Source organism: Condylostylus longicornis, unplaced genomic scaffold (assembly GCF_029603195.1).
Source record: "Condylostylus longicornis isolate FDR11 unplaced genomic scaffold, ASM2960319v2 ptg000113l, whole genome shotgun sequence".
In the NCBI taxonomy this organism is placed as follows: domain Eukaryota; kingdom Metazoa; phylum Arthropoda; class Insecta; order Diptera; family Dolichopodidae; genus Condylostylus; species Condylostylus longicornis.
Window position 1 is genome coordinate 861,865 of NW_026578081.1, and position 23,463 is coordinate 885,327.

The window sequence follows — 23,463 nt, forward strand, 5'->3', positions numbered from 1 at the left end:
CTAAAATATTGAATAAGTAGTAAATAAGCTCATCTTATCCTATATTTGAAAATTGTTTAACTAAATTGGAATTTAACAAAATTAAAATTTGGATTTTGAACGAGACTTGCAATTTGCAATGATATATATGGAACAAAATACAAAAATTTCCTAAAAATTAATTGAAAAAGTGAAATTGCTATATGTAAATACAATCTTTAAGAAATTCTAATTCTACTATTTAACCAGAAATCAATTTTTCTGGTTTGTGAGCAGAAATTTTCGATAAATTTTTAATTAAATACAGATTTTTAGAAATTCCCGATTTAATACATTAAAAAAAATACCCAAATGATTGAGCAATGTTTTGCTTCTTTCAACATTATTCGCTTTGCGCGATGACATTAAGCATTTAATGGAATATATTACCCCCGACAACTATTTTCAATTTCTTGCATAATTTCGGAGTCCTTCAGAATACAGTCTATTTGGCTACTAACTAAATTTAGTCTTAGTTTGTTGCTGAATATACAGAAATTTGTAAAAAATTTAATGTCGCAGAATTATACCTTGCATTAATTAATGTAAAAAATAATGCACTCCAAACACATTTTTCAAATGAAATTTAATTAATGAATCATAATTAAAATTAATTTAATTCATTATTTTTAATTCTATCAAAAAATTTATTTATTTTAATACCCGAACCAACATTTTAATAATAAATTTAATATTGAATTTTCATTCATTCAAATTCAATAAAATTTTAATTTTATGGTTTCAGTCACACTCAAAAATCATTTACTCGCTCATTTAGAATATTTGAGTTCAAGGATGAATTCATTAATTTTTGTTATTATTTTAGCAATAATTGAATTACATTATTTTAAATTTAATTAATTAATAAACTTTATTGGAAAAGAAAATACAAAAATTTTTATTTTATTTATGTATTTCTCTTTATTTTTTCTAGAAATTTTAATTGCATTCAATGTTTAATTGAATTTTATTTAAAATTGAATTATTTTTAATGAAACAAACATTACAATATTATTTTGTATAATACTATAATGTAGTTGCTAACAGATTTTAGATTAAAATTTAATAGAAAAAAATAAAATATTAAAAATTAATTAAAAATTTTTATACAAAATTAATAATGAGTGTTGCATGAAGAGCATTTTAAAATTTCTTGTTAATCAAACGAGCACATCAAATGAGCATTAATTGAATAATGATGAATATTTAAAAGAGAATTATAATTTTTTCGTAATGGTTGAAAGAGCATACGGATCATCATTGAATAAATTTAAAGAAATCATTCAAATAATTAAAAATTGGTTTTGAATTTTGAAAGTATATATTTAGATTAAAGTATATTTTTACATACATATTATAAGATATATTTATATATAACATATATTTTTACATACATATTGAATTATAATTGAAAGTTCTTTACAAAATAAAATAGATTTTTAAATATTCAGAAAAAAGAAAATTCTCTTGATATTCGATTTGTCCATTAATTAATTTTATGATACTTTAAATTCTCTTTGATGACAGATGATTATAAATTTATTTGTATCAATATATAATTTTATATATGCTTTAAATTTGCAGTATAATTACATTTTTTAATTAGCTGTTAATATCATACAAGTAATGAAATAAATTTAATAATTTCTGTAAAATATTAGGAATAATTTCGCGCATTAATTAATATTTGTTTGAAATTTGCGTTTAAACACAGTTGTAGAGACGACTATAACACAGTATACAGCGTAATTTGTGGAATACAGCGTAACTGTAATTTAATGTTACCCTATAGCAAAATGAATATGAAAATAGAGTTCGATGGAGAAGCTTTGGCTGGAAGTCGTATGCTCTCAAAGAAAGTACAGCAGTAAAAAGAAAATTTTAGCTTTATATGTCCGATGATCCGTCTCTTCATTTACACGTTTATCTCCATTCACAATGGTTTGAAATAAAAAATTGCAATTTCTTAAACAAATAAATTTTTCATAAAATATTCACCTATCATTTTCATCCTTCGTGTTACAAGAATTCACCGTTAAAAATCTGAAAATTACTGTTTTTGATGACTTATGATGTTGAAAACTTTGGAAATATTCCAATTTTACAAATATTGAATAATGATTGCAGTTTACTTAAAAATACTGAAAACACTATATGTGTTAGGATGTCAAATTACTTATTCCAATTAAGAGTTGCTTTCAACCAGTTTTCCAAATATTTTTCTTATATGATTTTTTTTCGAAACGGCAACTTAAAATGCTTGAAATTTTAGCAGGTTGTAGAGACAAATCTGGTTGTAAAACATTTATTTTCGTGGAGCAAATTTTGTTTCTATTATCTTTCCCTTCCCCGTTGTCATTTCTAAATTTCAATTATTAATTTCCGAAATATCGCTAATTCTATACTGAACCTCCAACAAAATAAAATGACTGAAAATATCAATTCATTAACTGTTTAAGTTCAATTTAAAAGTTATTTCTATTAGAAAATATTTTCAAATTTATTTATCCTAAAAGTATGCAATAAAATTTGGTTATACAAGAAGGTCATTTTAATTTGCGTGTACTTGAATATTTTCACTTTACTTTTACAGTGTTAGTTTCTAATTCCAATAAATGTATTTAAATCTGTTGTTTTACAAAATATTGCTTTTATTAACCGTATTTTCTTAAATACACAAACCCTTTTTCTACTTATCTCCCATTCATTAAAACCAAAATTATTCCGTTCTCATAATTTAATTTTTTTCTTACTTTTGCAAAAAGCAACACCCTCATCAATGTAAAGCAAACATTTTAAGACTATGAAAGGTTTCCTCCATTTATTTTTTAATTTCATGAAATTTTAATTTTTCCAAAAAAAAAAAAAAAAAATCTTAATGCATTTTTTTCTTTTGAAAACCAATTCATTTAGAAGTTTTATGAACGGATCTCGTTGCTTTCGACACTTTTTATATAAACTTGGAAAATTTATGTGTACCTTCAATAATAATTAACTATTCACCAGTTTTTTTTTTTTCATTTTTCGAATTCATAAAAATTCTGAAAAGGGTGCTTTTTTTTTCTATTTTTGTAAAGCGTTTGCAATTCAAAATTAAACTTTTTTTCTGTTTGCTCTTTTAATTTTTTTTTTACATTCTTTTTGTGACTTTCAAATGCTTTCACTATTATCACAGTTCCTTAAATTCCTTGTACATATCCTCTTTTTTCTCAATTTTTCTTTTATATACGTAGCATACTTTATGAATTAGAGTTTTTAAAAGATATTCGTTTGTGGTGAGCCAGAAGAAAAAACTGATTTTTTTTTTGTTTGGCGTGTGTTCGTAGTTTTTGTATATGAGATTGGAGAATTTATACAATTAAATTTTTGGAATTATTCCAATTTATTCAGTTAATAAAAAGGAAAGGAAAAAAAAATGTTTAATTTATGACTTGAAATGTAACTTATTCAGCAAAACAGTATGGTATCAAATCAATATATTGAGGGTTTTCATATAAGTTATATTATATGAAACTGGTAAACTCACTTATTTAGAAAATGTGTAAATTATGACCAAACTCATGAATGATATATGGAATAGATGTAAAATATAGAATTGTTCAACCATAAATCCCTGCAAATATTAAATTTTTGAATGCCTTAGTTTTGCTTGAAAACATTTATAGGCATAAAATAAAATATTGCCCTTTAAATTTATTTGAATTAAAAATAAAACTATTATTGTACATAATTTTTGCATTTTCAAAATTGAGCGCCTATTTTCGTTAATCTGATAAAAAATCGCTCAATCTTTAAATTCGCTCAGTCTTAAAATTCGCTCAGTCTTAAAATTTGCTCGATTAAATTAAGTCGAACATTTAAAATATAAAATTTGAAAAAATTTCAGCTCTCTAACTATCATTTTGGAACTAATTGAGACTTTCAAATTATGATAAACTACGAGTATCAATTAAACTATAGCAAATATGATCTTGAAATAAAATAAAGATACAGTAAAATAGGCTTTGACCGTTGTTTCTTGTGACTACAGAATTTCCTATTATTATGTCATAAGTTATCACTTATCAATTCGGTTCGTATCAAAAATAGATTTAAGGCTTCACTATAGAATTATGTTTCTATGTTTTAATTGTTATCATTGCACAAAATGTTACAATGAATGTACATATTTAGAAAGAATTTAGTAAAAGGAATTTTAAAGAATCTTAGCTTTTCTTATGGCGGTAAAATGAAAGCTATATAAACTATCACTATCGTAGTAAATGTTGAGCATAACCATTCTCGACCATTAATAAATCACATATTTGCCCAAAATTTGTGATTTCTTCGTAATATGTAAAAGTGTTAATGCAGATCAACCAAAAATCAGCTAAGAATTTGACTACATTTTCTCTCTTTTTAAACAACTCATTTTTAGATAATTTCAACAATTTGAAATTTTCCACATCTCTCCAACACTATAAACAATAAATGAGGTGGCAACTACCTTTATTTTTGTTATACATTTTAATTGTATATGTTTGTAAATAATACAAAAGTGTTATTAACCAATTGTTTATTGTTATTATTATTATTAAGCTATATAATTAAATGAAATGAATAACATTAAAAATTTCAATAAAATAATTTTGTGTATAAAATAAATAGCTACTCTTAAATGAAAATAATATCATGATTAAAATATAAATTTAACCCGAAATTCTTAATTAATGGTACACACAGTTATTATTATTATTTTTATCTATGACATTAAAATTAATATTTTTTTAAAAATATAATAAATATGATAATTAAAATAAAAATATAATTAATTTCTTTTTTGTATTATATTTTATTTAAAGCCTTTTTAAATATCCTGATAATAAATAATTCATTAAAACGAAAAATCACCTTTCTTCGTTCATTTTATAATTTAATTAAAAGAAAAGAGACAAAATTTAACTGAAAAGGAAAGCTACAAAATTTAATAATTATACATACATACATTCATATAGTCATATACATAAATTAAATATTTCGTTTCATATCCACTATGTACCTTTAATTTAATACCATATATAAGACCTATAGTATTAAAAATTGTTTTAACTTGTTCAGCCAATTTTATTATTCACTAACAATAAAAGGATTTCCTTAATGACGTTAGGTGCTTCATAATAAAATATAAGACTTTTGAAAAAAAAAATTTAAGTTTTACAACATAATAATTTTATAAATCCATTTTATGTTCATGTTATAAAAATTATTTCAGTTTTTTAAGTTGTTCTTCTTGTTGTTTCACTAAAATATTCACTTTAATGTTATGTAGAGTCTTTTTACATAACTACATTTTTTTATAGTGTACTATATGTCGTTTATATGAGTAGATAAAATTGAATTTTCGACAATATATTTTTAGTATTTTTAATTGTACAATTTACACGTACATTTTTAGTACAATTTCTGAAAAAATTTCAAAAAAATTTGCTGATTATTTTATTTTATTAGTCTGTCCGTCTGTTTGCTAACAAAATTCTTACAATCTCCAAGGTTGGAGGCTGAAATTTTATACATATACAAATTTCTCTTTGCGAGAATCATATTTCTCTAAACTAAAAGAAAGGTTTTTATACCGTCCTACACCGTTCTTAATGTCTTAAAAATTCTATTTTTTAGAAGAAAACAACATAGGTATACAGAATGACAAAATAGTCTTTGAATTGAACATTAGAAGAAAACTTTTTCTACCTCCATAACTTTTCTAGTCATCGCCTCTCAAAATTTAATTAATTTCGTAAATCAGCACCTTGTTTCGTCGAAACCATTAAGTGTTTTTAGGAAATTTCTGTAACCTGTTAGTTGTGTACTTTTCATTCAGAACAGTGTTTATAATTATTTACCACCAAATTATGTTAACACTTCTTCTAATATTTTATTGTCTCATCCTAAACGTATGCAATATTTATATTTATTGAATTTTTGTACTATTAATGGAACCAATTCAAGTAAAAGACCGAATTTTCACCAGTTTTTTTAAAATCTTTGACTTGTTTAAGGGAAAAGTGCTACTTTACAAACTATGCATTTGATTCGAATTTATTGTTAAATTTTCTTTTCCCTCACACATTATTTTCTTTATGAAAATTAAAATTGCAATGACAATTGATTTTGAATAAAAAACTAAAGTGGAAAGAATATTTCATGTATACTTGAATAACATAATAAAATGGCGAAATTAAAATATGAAATATTAAAAAAATAAAATTGAATTTTAATTAAAATATAAAAATTCATTGAAAATTATTTTATTTTTAATTTTTCATTTCATGTGTTCATTTGTGCAGGAGGGCATGTTATGAGGATTTTTTTCATGTAAATGGAATCTCGATAATTTTCGTTATTTTGGTTTTAATTGGGACTATATACGAGAATTCCAAAAGGAATTGAAGAATTTTTTTTTTTCAATTAATCTTTAATTTTTGTTGTAATAATTTCATAGTTTAACAGGAAATTGGGAATATATTCAACAACAGTATAGTTTGCTTGCCTTTTCGCGATTGACGAATTCCACGAATTTTTTGAGATTATTATTGTCCAATATAGACGTATTATTAATTTCTTAATGCCATGAATTCTGGATATAAAAGCTTCCTTTTATCTTATCTTCTAAAAAAAATCAATTATATTAAGCGTTTTTCATTTAAAATTTTAAAAGTTTTCCATAAACAGCTGATGATAATTTAAAGGCATGTAATAAATCCAGACTTAAATTGTCTAATTTTTCTTTCAATTAAGTTCTCTTAAAAGTACTCAAACAATTTCATTGCAGTTTTTACTGCAAAATTTCTTAAAATTTTCTTTTAACATCAAACACTTTAAAATTTTAAAATTTTTTTAGTAAAAAACTTGGATATCCTTAAAAATATTTCAAACTGAATTTTCATATACACAGACTTATGTTGAAGCGGATAATGGAGCGCATTTTTAAATTTCAGATTTTATAAAAAAAAACAAAATTACATTTACTTTCAAGAGAAAAAAAATTTCAAAATAAACAGGAAATAAAACATAAAATTGGCAGGATTCCAAAAACTTATGAAACCTGATTTAAGAAAAATATATAGAAAAGGATCAAATTTTAAAAAGAAAATAATATTATAATCTTTAAAAAAAAAAGACAGAAAACACATATAAAAAAAAAATTCCTGAGAAGAAACTATAGAATTTCTAATTTGGAGAAAAAATTTCTGACATTGGTACGAGTATATAAAAAATATCCGTGATTTTTAAAAAAGGAACAAAAATTTAGCTAATGTCCTTAAATTTTATACAAGTACATAAAAATTATTTTCTAGGACATTAACTTCATTTATACTTAAAAAAGAACAAAACTATTGCAAATAAACCTTGTTAAAAATTTAAAGATTTCTAAACAATTTTGTGTATAAAATAGTTTGCCAAAATAGGTTCTGGACAAAGTCACAGTTTATGTTATGGCGGGACAATTGGAATTAATGGATACTTTCGAAATTCACAAACGCGCAAAGATAAAAGGTAAGTGAATGATTTTTTTAATTAATAGTGCTTATTTATTTAATGTAGGTTTTAAATTAATTAGAATTTCTTAATAAATTAAATAATTTTATTTTTTCTTTGGTTTTGTAAACTTAATCTACAAATGAACCGTAATGTAAATGAGGGCCGGAATATTTTTCAATTAATTTGTAAATCAATTTGCTTCCTTTGTTCCAAAAATTCATCTAAATATTTTAGATTTAATTTTCCTATAAAAGAATTCTAAATCAGCATAAATTCTTGTACTCTGCATTTATGACGTCACGACGCCAATTCTGTTCATAAGTTTTTGTTTGTTTCCTTTCCGAAACAGAATATATTTTCGAATTTTCGTTTTCACAACTTTTTGTTTTTATGCTTTTTTTAAGTTTTTTTAAGTTTATTATTGCTTTTAAGTTTAATACTAAGTTTATTATTGTTGGATATGAGGTTGCGCATTCACCGCTTAACTTCATATCCAACACAGTCCCAGATCTAGCATTTATGCAAAGTAAGCATTTGCAATGAGTGCTGAAAGTTCAATTCCAGGCTTTAATTCTATGAATAATCTTGCATTCAGCATGATAAAATTACAAGAGTGAGAGTTATTACGAGGAATGTATAATATTTATTGCATTTTATTCGTTGCTTTGAAAGAGGGGCATTTTCTGGTAACCGTGAAGGGCGCCAAAAAAAGCAGAACCGGGACTGATCCAACATTACAATAATCTTTACCAATTAAGTTTGCTTTAAATAGAAAGACAAAAACCATTTCAATTTTTTTTGCATTAACAACTTTACAATAATTTGCAGATTAAAAAAGAAAAACAACACTATCAGATTTAAAAAAAAAACTTGATTTAAAAGTTTTTGTAAAAATTAAATTTTTTTGGTACGAAAATTGGTTAAATATTTTTACCAGAATAAAAAACTTTATTTTTACCATTTCAACAAAAAAAAAAAACTTCCAATAAAAATAAATGAAATTACAATTTTATTAAACAAAATTCATTAATTTTTTCCATTTATTTACTTGTGCATAACTTTGGTTGCTCTTTAGTTTCGGAGGCAATATATGCAAATATAGGTTTTCCATTTCGAATAGAGTAAGGAGAAACTTCGGATATAATTTACTATTAGCGTGTTGAGGCTACGAAAAATAAAAAAGTCAACGAAAGGCTAAATTAAAGGAATGTCTTCTTTAATGTTTTTATTTTATCTGGAGTAAACTTTTCGTGGCAATCCCCTTGAAAAACTTCATAACAAACCCGGACATCGAAATTGTAACTATACACTCATTTATAAGCTGAATTCTGCATTAATATCGTATTATTTTAATACCGATCTCAGGGAAACGCAAGTAAAGCAATATTTCTTGCTCCTTGTGAAAAATTAAGAGAAACAAATACCAAAAAAAACTTTTGTTTCATTATACCATAGATAGAGTATATAATAATATAAGAGAATATATTGCATATCCATTCAAGATATTTTTTTAAATTCTCTTATTTTCTCTCATAAATTTTTATTCAAATATTCGGTTTGATGAATAATTTTTGCTCTTAAATAAGGGTTTTCAATATTTCATTTTTTAAAATTAGAAACGAAAAACTTTTAAAGCTATAAGCTCTATGTAATTATGGAATTTTCAAAACTATCTTGTTCTAATTTTAAATACCTGAAAAATCGTATAACCCTATACTGTGTGGTTAGAAATTAGATTTACGTATTTGCTTAATTATAGAATGTCTTCCTTGTATTTAATTATTTTTTCTATATCTTGTTATACAAAAAGTGAAAATCCAATTTAGTATCTTAAAGTTGACAAAACTTTAATTATTTCAATATAATTGGAAAATTTTTAATTTAGAATTTTATTTAAAAAAAAAAATAAAATTTCAATGAAATTAAAATCTTTTTTTAAAAAGAAACTTTAATGCAGAAACTGTGCGAATGATTGAGACGAAAGTTTTTATTTTTATATTTTAATTCAGATTCATATTCAGATCCATGAACATTATATTTAACTTTTATTTATTCATTTGTTTGTGTTAGAATTTTATTTCTGTATAAATTCACCGGAATATACCAGGGAATTATTGTTGTTAAAATATTTATTTCACAATTATTGCAAAGTAATCAAAAATAACACAAACTACAAATATTTTACTTGTATTTATTCAAAATTATGTGGAAAATATGCAAATACATTGCATACAATTCCAGAATATTCTGAATTTAAAATTTAAAATTGAGAAGATTAAAAATAAAGGGGAAAAAAAAACCAATTAAATAATTTCCCAAAAAAAAAATTTTTTTTATGCATTTATGAAAAATAAACGTTTTAATTTTTTTTTAATAATAATTTACATGTCACACACACATATATGATGTAATTAATTTACAGTTATAATTGAGCGATTAAAATGAATTTATTAAATTGAACTCTTAGCATATTTCGAGTGCAGCAAATTTAAGGCATTAAAAAAAAAAAGAACCAAAAAGTTTCTTCCACTATATTGTTGATTTTAATTCTGTGCAATGAACGGAAATTCGGAGGCTATATATAATCAAAGATCTTACAAGATCTTACCCATACCTAGAGTATTTAAAAGATTACTCCTCCTCGCTTGACATTATATTTGTGTAGGAAATATTCAAACTATTTTGAAAGTAATTTATTTAGTTCATTTTTGCTCTGATTTATTTTTAGCCATTCGTTGACAACTGAACCATGCTTGATCCATGAAATATTGAGTTTTTCTTTTGTAACTTTTCTACTTTTTTGATTAATTATTATTTTCAGTATTTGACAATCATAATTTCCAGTATCTGTGGGCGTTTGACACTCCCTACTGCACCAACCTATTAGAAGGGCCTTGTTGAGGCGAGCAATCATATTTACATTTAATTTATTCACCTGTACCGTCCACAGGGATAAAATTTGACTAAAGCTCCATTTACATAATACACAAAGAAAAGTATTTCGAATCTAGATTTCGGCCTCCAAGGAAAGCCTACCTCAACTATTTTTTATGCATATAAAAATCAGATAATCAATTTATTGAAAAATATTACGGACTCAAACTGAAATTTTGCCCTTTCCTGTTCATATACAAAAATGGCTTAAATTTTTGACTGACAAAAATTCTGCTAAAAAGTAAAATTTTTGCTTCTTTCTTTTGAGTTGATTAACTTTGTTTCTTTTGCTCTTAATTTTGTAAATTGCAATTATATAACATAATAGTTATAAAATTAAAAAATTTATAAAAAACTATACGAACTTTTTTTTTTCCTGTAAATCTCTAAGCATCTTAAACATTCTTGTTTTTCTTCTTTAATTTTTAATCATAATTTGAGAAATAGTTATTTTAACTGCACTAATATACTAAAGCAGTTGAGCTTGGATAAGGAAACCTTACAAATTCTCATGATACTTCAATTATTTGTAAAGTATGGAACGAATGTTCACCGATTGCAATTTTCCTGTTCGTTTTTCCTGCAATTTTACGGTTTCTGTTAATATATTTAATTTTTACATGCAGTTTAAAAATGTCCTAAAATAGAGAAGCAAGTTGAGGCAGGAATTTTAATTGAACTTATAGAAAACAACGAAACTCTGGGTATATGTAATTTTATTGTTTGAACTTACAATTAACTATAAAAATACGTTCTTTATACTGGAAGTTTCCTACTGTTATATTTATTAAATATTATCTAAAAACAATTTCTTATCCAGATTCCACTGTTTATTCATATAAATTATTCACAACAATATCCTGATATCCAAAAAAACCGAAAAAAAATTTGATTTCGTCCTTACAGAACGCTTTTTAATAAAATATTTTTTTTATTAAAATGTTTGTTATTTTTTTTTTTAGAGTTACCAGAGGTCTTTTTTTTTAATTTTCGCATTTTTCTTATATAATTGAACTGAACTTGAAAAAGAATAATTAATCTTAATTTCTGGATACAACTGTAGAACAGATGAATATTAAAGTAAAGTAATCAAAGTAAAGAGTCAAGGCAGAAAAATTTTATTAAAAAAATGTTTTCTTCTCGAACTGAACTCTATACCAACTGAGCTACAAAGGCATTAAAAAATTACCGGAAAATTATTCTTCACATTGATTTCAATCTGCATGATTATCAAGCATTATCACAAGAACATATAAATAGGTATTGTGCTTATTACACTAATAATAGAACTTTATTCTTTTATATTGAGTACTTTGCAGTAGGGTCTATAAGTCATAAAATTATAAGCAATTATATTTGATCTAGGCTTTAAAATACCAAAAACCCAAAAAAAATTCATGAAATCTTCAAAACAGTTTGGCAACACTTGCGTTATTTATATAAGGTAAAACACAAAAAAAAACAACAATTTAAATGACTTGTGAACTTTTGGAATGTAAAGGAATTCAGTTGTCGTCTTTTTGTAAGGATTTTGGAAAATATTTGAAAATTTACTGTCGCCATGATTAAGTCCTTTGACAATTTTTCTATTTATTCAAGTTTTCTTTTTCTTTAATTTTATTTTTTCTCATAAAATTATTTTATTTTTCTTAATCTTTTTCATTAAAAAAAATATGGCCATAGAAATATAAAAAGTTATTTTAATCCCCAGTTTCAGTTCAGCAAAAAAAAATAAAAAAAAAACAATATTTGAGATTTCAGGTAGGTTAAGGGATAAAATTATTCAGTAAAAAAAAATAAGCAAAAAAAAACGTGAAAAAAAAAATATTTTTTTGAAGCCCCTTAAAGGTTTATTTTTGTTGTTTTTTTTTGTATTAAGATTTTCTCTTTTTTTGGCATTCTTTAAGGATTTTATTGGAAAATGTTTATGAATTTTTTTTTCTGTGTTCTCCTTATTTCCCCCTCCCACTCCCTCCCATTACCTTCTGGTTTTGTTTAGTCAAAAGGAGAATGCCAATAAAATGAAGTTTTTGTTTTTTTTTTGAAAAAAGTTTCAAAATTAAATTTTATACCTTTGCTTTATTCAATGTATTCAATTTCTATATGTAAAAAAATTCGTGTAAAGCTATTTAAAAGTTTGTATGCCATAGCATTTATTATTCATTTATATTTGCATTAGGCGGGCGTGTCATAGTAATAATGAAACATTATACATATTGGACAATATACGTGAAGATTTGTCCCGTTTATAATGAACTATTGCAACATTGCTCACTTAAAGTGATTTTCAATATGTTGGAAAATTTAACAGTTGCAAATCTTAATTTATATAAATTGAGCGTTAACATTGAGAGAATTAATTTTATAACATAAGAGTAAAAATTAATTAATTTAAAACGCAGAGAATTTTATATTAATTTTAATTATTAAAATATTGCGGCCATCTATCGAGATAAATAAATTTCTAATTATTGCATTTACTCTTTTATTTATTTACATTTTTTTTATTTAATAACAGAAGAGAGTATTATTGTTCACTCTCTTTTGTTTTAATGCCAATGTTGAATTATAAGCATCAATAATATTTAATACTCAATGGTCGACGGTAACATTCAATATATTCGAAATCAATTGTAAAACGGAACAACAGGTCCGTCTGTAAAGGATGCATATAAAAACACTAATAGTTTTTAATAATTTTATAAATTATTCACAAATATTGACTGAAACAAATGTTCACCTTTATTACAGGTAGAAAATTTTGAATGGAATGCGAAAAATGTAAAAGTAAAAATTTTTCGTAAAGGTGTTTATTATGAGATTTTTATTGCCCTTATTAAAAAAATTGTTGCCCTTATTAAAAAAATATTGAAAAAAATTATTGGAAAAAAAAACTGGAGATAAACGTAAATTGTGCAAAATTATAATGCAGGTGTTACAATTTCCTCTCTCTTTTGTTTTCATTTTCAAATTGAATAACCTGAACTGAAATAACACTATAAATATATGATCATACTCGTATACACACATAAAAATATTAAATTTTTTTTTTTATTAAATAAAGGATAATATGTGAATTGTTGTAATTGATGTAGGGATGCTTGTTTTAAATATTCATTCATTTACAGTACTTTAATATTTTAAAAATTTCAATATTAAACATTGTAAAATGATTGAAAATCATTTTAAATTGATTATATAATATTGTAAATAATGTTATCGGATTATTGAGAATCAGAAATAATATTATTCAATATAAATTTCAATTTTATATGTTTTAAATTACTTGCTACTTGCTACTTTATTTTTAATAAATCTGGATACAAAAGATGAAATATGGTGTTAAATTTAAAATATGATGAAAATGTTACAATTTATTTTTACATAATTCATATAGTATTGAATTTTATTAATGTATTTTTGGATCGGATTGAAAACACTATGGTTTCAATAAATTTAATGGAGTAAAATTCGCAACAACTTTAATATTAAAATTGAAAACAAAAATATATTGTTTATGGTGTTATAATTGAAATAATATAAATATATTAAAATAATATAAATTTTCTAATAAGAAATAATTATGTGAATAAATAAGTAAATATAAATAATGTTGGGTTAAGCAAATGGTTTGTAATCTAGTACTTTTTCCCTTCAATAAGTGAAAATACTGCATTTAAAAACAATCTATTGCTATTAAAATTACATAGTACATTTTTGTATTAAAATACATTACTAAAATTACTTTCATTCATATTGGAATATATTTAAAAAATTGCATATATTTAGGATGAGCAGTGTATGCAATTTTAGAAACAAAACAATTAGTACTCAAATTTAAGGCTTATTTGCGAGACTTAAGAAAAATAATTATATTTTTCAATGTTATGATATTTACCGTTAGCTCTCTGCATTTATAGAAATTTGGAAAAGCTTGACGTTTCGGAAATATAAGGTGTCAAAAAACCAAATTTTGGAAATTTCGAGAGGCGACAACTTTAGAACAACTTTAGATCCACGGACGGACAGACGGACGGATGGACGATAGATGAACGGACGTATGGCCGGACAAGTGAAATCAATAAGAACTTTTTTTTTTGGAAAAGTGTTAAAAATGAATCTTGTTTAGTCTCCAAAAGTGTAGAGTAATATCAGATTTGGCACACTATTTTCGTTTGTCTTAATATTGCTCGCATTATAAAATTAAAATCGCTTATAGTAATTAACAATTTAAATTTCATACGTACACCAAATTCTTTACGGTTATTCTTGAATAAAGGAATTCATTTCAAAGTTTTTAATTAATTTGAACAAAAATTTTTATCAAGTTATAAAACTTTTTAATTATAAAAATGCCATATAAATTATAATCATGGCATTATTCAAATATTTTAATTATTTAAACACATAGCTAAACCTACAAGAAAATTACTGCTGCAGTAAATATCTCTATATTATATCTCTATATATATTGTTATATTTCTAAATAGATCGTAAATAATATCGTTTTCATGCAAAATTTTTACACTTTTACATTTCATAATATTTACCGCTCCTAAAAAATAAGAAAATTTATGGTAACTAAAACTTTCAAATAATTCAAAATAAAAAAATTATAATTTCTTTATAGTGAAAGGATATTCATATAAATATATGTATGTATATATATTTAAAAATAATTATGTAATTATTTACTTACTAACAAATATGTAGAATAATTTAAAATCGCTATATAAATACCTCTCATATATTTTAAAAATAAATTAATTACCCAATGTCATTTAGTCAACAATAGCATAAAATAATTAATGTTTTTAAAAAGGATATTCTGTATTTATATGTGTATATTGAAGAAATTTTAATTATTACAAAAATACCATTGGAGGGAAAACTTAATAGTATTATGATAGCGAAATTTTCAATGATATTATACTTAATAGGTCTTGTTGATTTAGTCGAGCATAATAAATTCATGTATTTATACTCAAGAAATCTTATCCTTATGCTGTTTCTTTTACATATATATACATACATTATATAATTATATTAATATAGGATATAATATTTGCTTGATTTGACTTCAAACAAGTTCAGTTGTTAGAGGACTAAAGTGTTATTTGAGGGATTAAGAAATTTATATTCATACATTTTAGAGTGACCAGAATTATTTTTTAATTTTAAATTTTCACTGCATGTTCAGAATTAAGGCCTTTATTTTAATAATAGATAGGAATTTCAGATAGAATTTAAAACAAGTTTAAAGAAAGATTTTTACATTCTCGTTTTACTATTTTAACTCTAAAGCTAATAAATTTATTTCATATTTTTTTTCAATGTTGTCTAACTTAATTGATTTACTGACCCACAAACTAATTAGAATAAAGAAAAAAAATTTAAAACTTTCACAAAAATTGCATAAGCTAAGGAGGAAAACAATAAATAAATACAAATTAAAAGAAAAAAAATCATTCCGAACACATTGCATGCAACAGGGAAGGTTATGTGATAGAACCGAAATTTCTCATGTCGAGTTTCTGGTGGAAATGCACTTCTCCGTGGTATGGAAGCGTAAACAAAATAGTTTTAGAGAGATGTCTGAAGATCTGTCAGTCTATTTCTCTAGAACCGTATCTCAATTTCGATTCAAAGGATTCACGTGAAAATTTTATATATTTTGGTTATTTCACGGTTTGATGAACATATTATGATCTCAGGAATAAAATCTATACTACAGATCAACTTTACATTTTTCATAATTTTTGAGAATTGATTCAACAAATTTTCGTGAAATTTAATATTATGAAATTTGTTCGGTAACACGAGAAACCACTCAACTTTTGGAAGAAATCAAGTACCAGCAACTGAATGTTTATAACAAGCCAACTTAAGATTTTTACGCGTATAAGGAGAAATATTCATCCGATTTTCTTAAAATTTAATATGTATGTGAATTTTTGCTGTTAGAACAATGAAATTACAAAATTTTTAAGAATACCAGAGCTCAGAAATTGAATTCTCACTACGAGTCGATCTTACATTCCGTCGAAATTTGTTGAAATATAATTTTTTAGTTTAGTTTGGCACCATAAGTAACTGACGTACTTTTCAGGCAATTCAGGTGACATTTATGTCATTAAGTGAAACTCTGTTAAGAGCTAAATTGACATTTTTCTAGTTAAAAGCTTGCTAACTTTCTTAAATACATTGCGGTCGGTTATGTGCTGATCCCATCAGATTTTTTTTATTGCATTACAAATGGCGTGTTTTTTAATTATTTTGTATGAAATTTTTTAAATTAATTTGAGTTCAACTTTAAAAGCACAATATTTGAATGGAATTTCTTTTTTCGTTTTTTACTCTATGTAGCTATTTGCATTTTTAAGGAGTTTTCTAAAAAAAAATGTTATAAAATTTAATTATAAAAATAACATGCTAAAAGTTTTTGTGTCTTTTAAACAATTAATTTGTGAAATTTTACTGTATAATAAAGCCATTTTGTTTAAGTGTTAAAGATCTCTTGGGTGCCAAAAATATAAAGCAGAACCAGTCGATTGAACTTTTTGATTTTTTTTTTTGGAATTTTTATAAAGTAATGTTAATGGCACTTGTAAATTTACACCATTAAAAAAATCAAAAATTAATGGGGTAAATAATTTTTTTATATTTTCAAATTTAGTTCATTAAAATATGTTGTGGCTATATGAAGTTGTTTTTAAGAACTTATATTTAAAATTTGTAATGATAACTGCATTTTATTCTAAATATTTAAATTGACTATTATATGTGACTCAAATATGGAATATGTGCTGTAGTCATGCAGAAAATTTTAATTTGTTATATATGTAAAAATTTCAGCATTCCAAATAGTTAGTATTAGTTATTTTTAGCTAGTAAGGAGAGAGTTTTCTTCAAATTTATAAGAAAATTTTTTTTGTACTATTGTGCTGAATGAAAAAATTCAATATAAAGAATAGGAAAACTGATTTGAAAACGGACAAATGCAGTTAAATTGAGACAATAAGAATTTTAATTTGAAAAGTAATGCCATTTATCAGGCCACCAAGCTCAGAGAATAAATCAAAATGGGTGTCGGATATTCAAAAATTTAACAAAACAAATTAAGAAATATTTCATTCGGAATACTTCGAAACCATAAAACATTAAGTATTGCTTTTGTAACCTGCTCAGTTGGCTATATTTCGGAAAATAATTTGAGCTTGGAAGCATGATACATGCAATTATTTAAAATTTATGAAAAATATAAATTTTAATTAAAAATTTGGGAGACCTATTCATGTTCAATTTCTAAAAATATTATATGGAATTTGCATTATTGACTAAATATTTTCAATATTCGGAAACTTAATGGTTTGCCTTTATATAATATCTTAGAAAATATATGAAAAATATTTTTTTTATACCCTGCACTTCGTGAAGGGTATATTAACTTTGGTATGGAGTTTGTAACTACTTGAAGGAGTCATCTGCGGTATGGACATATATATATATTCTTGCTCAGCGTAAAATTCTGCGTCGATTTAGACATGTCCTTCCGTCCGTCCGTCCGTCCGTCCGTCCATCCGTCCGTCCGTCCGTCCGTCCGATCACACGATAACTCAAAAACGAATAATGCAATCGACACCAAACTTTCACAAGTTTTTTCTTTTGTGCCAAGGACGAACCCTATTGTTATTGGACTAAGTCGGACAACGGGTTCGGGTAGCTGCCATACAACTCCAAGAGTTTATTTTAAATATTTCAAAAACTAATAAAGCTATAAATATAAAATTTTGTATACGTGTGTCCAATTATATTCTACACATGCTTTAAAAATTATAATGGGATAGCTGCACCGGTTCGGGTGGCTGCCATACAACTCCAACGGCAAATTTTTTATATTCGGCAAAATAATAAAGTCAGATTCATGAAACTTGGCAGTCATGTGTCCAATTATAGGTCATATATATTTGCAAAGTTTTAGAGGAATTGCTTGACAGGTTCGGGTATCTGCCATACAACTCCAGAAGCTAATTTTAAATATTTGGAAAAATAATAAAGTCAGATTCATGAAACTTGGCAGTCATGTGTCCAATTATAGGTCAAATATATTTCTGAAGTTTTCGTGGAATTGCTTGACAGGTTCGAGTAGCTCCCATACAAGTCTAAAAGCTTATTTTAAATATTTGGAAAAATAATAAAGTCAAATTCATGAGACTTGGCAATCGTGTGTCCAATTATAGGTCAAATATATTTCTAAAGTTTTGGTGGGATTGCTTGACAGGTTCGAGTAGCTCCCATACAAGTCTAAAAGCTTATTCTTAATATTTGGAAAAATAATAAAGTCAGATTCATGAAACTTGGCAGTTGTGTGTCCGATTATAAATCAGATATATTTGTGAAGTTTTGATGGAATTGCTTGACAGGTTCGAGTAGCCCCCATACAAGTCTAAAAGCTTACTTTAAATATTTGGAAAAATAATAAAGTCATATTCATGAAACTTGGCAGTCGGATGTCCAATTATAGGTCATACATGTCCGTGAAGTTTCTATAGAATGATTTCACAGGTTCGAGTAATTGCTATACAATAACGAAAGGTGCAGGGTATAATTCAATCGGTTTATACCGATTGAAACGTTTTTAATTGTTAACAATTAATTTTAACAAAATATTGAGTTGACAAATAAAATTATTTGAATATTTTCGTGAAGGATATGCTTTAAAAAATTTCAACTCAAATTCTTAATTAAATTTATTTTACGTAAAAATTTTCTAGTACGAGGCTGCAAAATATTCTTAATATCCTCTTAATCCTTCTATAAGTATTCATATAAGACTTAGACAATCTTAGTATATTAAGCATAAAAAATGTAAAAATGAAATTATTAAACTTGTCTCATTCCATATTTTCAAAATAGGAAAATTTTATTTATATCCTTTATTATTAAGACCTTACATATAATTTGTACATATGTATATATAATATTAAACATATGTTATTGAAATTATGTTTATATCCTGAAAAAGAATTTTACTGCATATAAATATACATAAGCTGTATACAAGGGTACAAAGAAATATTTTCCGATTTTGGATATATTATACTTTACAGATTATTGCTTTAAGCTATTAAATTTAATGTGCATATGTATGTATATATTATTATTTAGTTTTAAATGTATTAATAAGCTGTTTATATTCCAAGAATTTGAGAAAATTTAAAAATTCATAGATAAATTATTGTTTCATCAAATAACATATACATATGCAGACAAATTCATTCCCTGATGAAAATTTCTTTCCCCCGTATACTCGTACATGATTTTACAAAATTTTGTTTTATTTTTTACAAATTTAAAATATTCAAATTTTCATTTATTTGATCTGCTCTAGAAAAAATTTCAAAATTACTAAAGTTATTACAAAAAAAAACTAATTTAATAAAAAAAATTTTAATTTTCCAATTCTCCAGAAAGGATCAAATTTTCTGTCTAATATAATTATTATGTGTGTCAGTGTCATATTCTAAAAAATTCTGAAATTTCAAGAGAATCTTTTATTTCAATCCTGAGGGCATAAGGTTTTTGTATTTTTACTTTTATATATGATTTAGATACTGTATAATTTTAATTGAACATTATTGTTTTAAGATATCTAAAGAGAGATTTTTGAATCGAAAATCTCGAATGCCCATCAACAATAGACGATTTTAATAAACTAAAATGTCTATATTTGATGCATCAAAGTCAAAATATTACATTGATCAAATGAAATGTTATGGAGAACAATGTTATTATAAGGAGAAACACATTCCCCAAAAAGTATGCTATTCCAGATTTTTAAGGAAAAAATTGCAATTATTTTGTGGAAAATGAAATAATAATTTTTAAACCCAATATTATTAGAATAACTATTCTCTGAATTTTATTGAAAGCAGAACGTGTACGTATGTTCCATTGTTAAAATGTATGCACATAATTATATAAATACTGTTCGTATGTATTTTGTACATTGTATACAAAGGAATACCTACAAAAACAAAAAAAAAGAAATATTTTGAAAACCCTAAAATTACGTATATGATTAAATTTCCATATCATTAATTTTCCAATTTATTTTCACTATAATTAATCTTGTTCTTCATTAATATAAAGTAGATTTTGATTAAAATTGTTTTATTATTGAACGATGGTGTGTTGCTAATAAAATTTAATACGACAAAATTTTTAACATTTTGTAAGCGAAAAATCTTAAGTTTATACCAAAAGTGGTTTTAAATAAACTTTCCATTTCCAAGTTTCTAATATTTATCAAGAAATGGTTTTTTTTTAATTGATCATTTCTAATATAAAATGTTTTCGCCGTAACTCAATAAAATAAATTTTTCAATATTTTAATGAAAGTCACAAAAACTATTTTCAATATTCAAATTTAAGTCATTGTGTTGTTGATTCTTCAGCAAAATATTCAATAAAAATTCAAATGTTCCGATTGCGCATCCATGCGAAGCCCATACACTTGGTCAACAAGAAGGTCTATCGACAAAACTCAAATTAATATCCCACAATCCCCAATCAATCTCTTTAGCTTATCTAAAAAATCGCGTGAAAGACTCCCTAGATGGGTCCTCCAAGTTATTATAAAGGAAAGTCCCCAGGGCATCCTCTCCTTTCTACGTCAAAGACGGACAAACACAAAGAACATCTTCCACATCCTATATATTCGCAATATCCTAACATCCACGACGCATATCTGTCGTGCCGACTCCAAATCCCTTGACCATTTTCCCTTAGTGACAATATCCCGTCAGCACCACCATCAGTATGTTGTGATCAGTCCTACTATATCCCAACAATGCCCTCGTCAAAAAATTTTGTAAGACGCTTACATTTTCTAGTCCTAAATCATTACCTTTCTGATCGTGATGTAAAAAAATTTTTTATAAACATTTTTCTTGAAAATTTCTCAAAAAACAAATAGAAAAAAAAAATAAAAGTTTAGCAGCATATTTGAATGTGTTTACCATTTATGCATATACGTGACAACCTTAAAGTTAATCGAATCTACTAATTTTTCTTAACTTTCTTTAGTTATTTGTTTATAAAGCGTCCTTATACATAAATATATACTTGTATACATGAACCCTACAGTTCATACCTTTATTATATTCTTAAACTATAGTATGTGTGCATATTAAATTACGTAATTATGCGTTATACAAAAAAAAACAGAATTTCATTCACATATTCCTTGCATGAAGACTTCCTATGTTCATTCTATCTACCTTCACGTTTTATTTTCAAACAAAAAACAAAAAAGAGTAATAAAAAGTTAAAGTCTATGTGTAAGAAAATCAAGAAAACTCAAGTTTTTAAAAGTATATAAAGAAAGATGAAATTTTGAAAGCAATTCACGTATTTGGTCATGTTATATCAAGACTTATGTCTATAGTTACATTCATACAAACAGGAATAAAATTATTATATATATATGCATTATATAAACCTTATATAAGTCTACTCCTTAGAATATAATTTTCATTCTTATTATGCTTATGCTACAATATTCCTTTTAATTTACCTCGTTTTATTACTTATAGAAATTTACAGATTGTGCTTTCCATATTATAAATGTACTAAAGGATGTTTTTAAGGCTACACTATCTGTATCATTCCATTCGTGATTTTCCATTTTTATCTTGCCTCAAAATTTGGGTAATAATATAGAGAGAGGGGAATGAATGTACGTTAAAAAAGAAATAAAATCTTGAATATTTTTCTAAGAAATTTACATAATTGTGAAAAGAAAATGTTATAAGAGCTAGGAGGAAAATAGGGAGGAGGAAATATAAGGAAAAATAGGAGGTGTTCTTTAAGCTTCTTCAAGGCAGCAATATGTATACATATATTTATGATGCAAGACAATCAATCGCTTTTCTTCAACATTTCTTGTAATGAGAAATGAGAAAAAAAAAAGGCTAAAATACCTTTATTTTCTCTTTTTTTTTTTCTTTATTTTCTTTCTTTCCTTGAATATGAGTGAGAATGAGAATATATAATTGACAGTCAAATTACGATAAAAGAATATTCGAATAACAGAGCAGCAAAAACAAAAATTCAAATATATTATGCTTGCACACAACAGTATATGCGTATATTGAGGTAAAACTAAAAAAATATTGACGACAACAATAACATTGATGAAAGTCGTTTTTGTTTTTTTTTTTGCAATGAGTAATTGTTCTAAAAATAAACTATACAAAAAATATTTTAATGAAGAATAATTGTCTTTCAAAATAATTTTGTACATAAAATGAAAAAATAAATGAAAAATATGAAAAGGATAATATTATTTATTTACTGTCTGTAAAAGAAAATTATTTTAAAATTATGTTAGAGTAATAGGAGGAGATTTTATTTTTAGATTGATAATAATTGTAAAATCTTAATAAATATAGTATTTTAGAAATTTTCTCAATTTCCAGTAATTGATCGTTAAAATTTAATGGAAATACCAAAAACAAAAATATAAAACTAAATACTCATTATCACGTGTTCGTTAACATTAATTTCAACTATGAATTTATTATGCAAGAATCATTACTGTCCTATTAGTAATAAATTACAATAACTATTGCCTACGCAATCTCATTTTGATAACAAGTTTAAAATATTTCTCACCATAGCGTTTTATAGCAATGCGTATACATAGTTTTGAGAATATTTTGAGAAGTTTTTCTTTCTGTATTATTCTCTCTGAAGAGAATTATTAAATTTCTCATTCACATTTGAAGTACATGTACTGTAATTATTGTGATATTCGAATTTTGAAATCGTAATAACATTTAATATTGATTAACAGAATTGAATGAATAAAATAATGTGCAAGAGTGCTGGAAAAAAATTCAAAGGTTTCGGATTCAAATTAACATGATTTAGGGAAATCATAATACATAATATGAATTTAACTTGAAAAATCTTTGAATATGGAGAATC